Below are 2,042 nucleotides of genomic sequence, written 5' to 3' on the forward strand. Positions count from 1 at the left end.
CTTAGCCAACAACACTTCAAAAGAACTCTCAATTAGCTTGATCAAAAACACCCTACAAATAAATATAACCTTAATCAGTATAAGGTTAACAAATAATCACAAATAATTAAATTAAACCCTCCCAACTATATGTACATGAACCTCTTAAATTAATTCAACATGAACATTATTAAAATCTGATTTTATATAATTGTAGGGAATATTTCAAGCGTTAATCCCCTAGCTTGAACCCCACTGTGATCATACACTAAAGTACGGTGGCGTCCAAAGGGAAAGAAGATAGAGCAAAAGAGTCGCCAACAAGTTTTTTAGGAGCTTGTAAACCGTTCACAAAGTGAAGGTTACACCCCTTAACGATCCAAGAGATCGTCAACTCCATAAGGTCTTGAACCAAATAGGGTTCGGGGATGAAGGTACAAATCCAACCTAAAAGAGATTGAACCTACCCTAATAATAGGCCTCTACTTTATTCTGATCGTATTCATGTGCGCTTTCTGATTAACATACAATCAATAGGATTAACCCTAAACCTGTTTATCTATGTTGGTTGAATATTAATGCACAAATAAATCTATTATTGGCGATCACTTGAATTATAATCATATTAACCCTAAATAAGATTATTAATTATCTTATTAAGCGTGATTACAAGTACAAATTCCCTTTAAACGTGCATAAAAGGTGTAATCAAGCAATAACAATATATATCAAGCAACATAATAATAATCATAACAATAAAAATTTTAATAACAATAATTATAATTAAAATAATCATGTTAAAGCATAATAATAGCAAGATCCTAGGCATGATACTAACAAGATTAATAACAAATCCTAGCATGTCACTAAGCAATAAAAATCAAATCTTTAACCCTAACATGATACTAACATGAATATTAGGAAAGAAAATAGGAAGCATCATACTTTTAATCATACTTAATATTAAAGTTACCCTAGACATGATACTAGGAATATCATAATAACAACCTAAGCATGATCTCTATATCATAACATCAATTAAACCATTAAAGTACTTACTTTGATGCCTCGTACCTCTTTCTAATAACAAAATACACACGTTAGTAACTTCAAGGAAAATAATAAACAAAACAATTAAATTAAATAATTGAAAGAGAGATTTGGGACCAAACCCTCAGAAATTAAAAACCTTTCACGTCTAGGGCGAAGGCAACTTCGAATATGGCTAGGTGTATTTAGATCTAATGAATGCGGAATTTTGTATGTAAAAAGCTAGTTTAGAAAAAGAAAGAGAGAGAGAGAGTAAATCAAGAGAAACTTGACGAGAGTTGGTATATGATTATAGAAGAGAATGAGAGAGAATTGATGATGAAAACTGTTTATCGAAAACGGAGTTTTTAACACGTTATTTATAGAGAAAATCAGCCAAAAAGATAAAATATCAAAACAGAGTTCTGGTGCACATAAAACCAAGTTGGCGCCAACGCTAGCTATTGGCGCCAGACGCCAACATTAGCGCCAGGCGCCAAGTGTAGCGCCAGGCGCTACAGCTGGCGTTTGGCGCTGATCTGGAAATTCACGCGTTTTCTTAAAATCAGATAGAAATTGCCGTACAGGAGGATAAAATCGTATCTTTCCTCAAAAAATGTTCTTTGATTTTAATTAAAACTCTGAAAAGTCAACAAAAGTTAATTTATCAATGCTAATTGAATTAGGAATGAAAAGAACCTTCTAGAAGAATCTAGAAGACTAAAACCATTCCTAATTGCATTAGGAATGATAAATCTATATTAGGCCCTCCCCTAGATCATTGGGCCGCATATAAGGCTCAAACCGGGCCCAGTTCAGTAGTTTGGCCATAACTTCCTCAATATTCATCGGAATTGGGCTTATAATATATCGTTGGAAAGCTCTTGCCAAGCCCCATCCAACTACACTACTATTGGACCTATATCATGGACCAACCAAACTGGATTGGCTATTTTTCTTAAAATAAGTTTTCAAAAACAGAGAGAAGAGAAAAGAAATTAAAACTATCCGCAACACTAAACTTTCCACACTTT

The sequence above is a fragment of the Chenopodium album genome, chromosome 1, assembly GCF_948465745.1.
Source record: "Chenopodium album chromosome 1, dcCheAlbu1.1, whole genome shotgun sequence".
NCBI lineage: Eukaryota > Viridiplantae > Streptophyta > Magnoliopsida > Caryophyllales > Amaranthaceae > Chenopodium > Chenopodium album.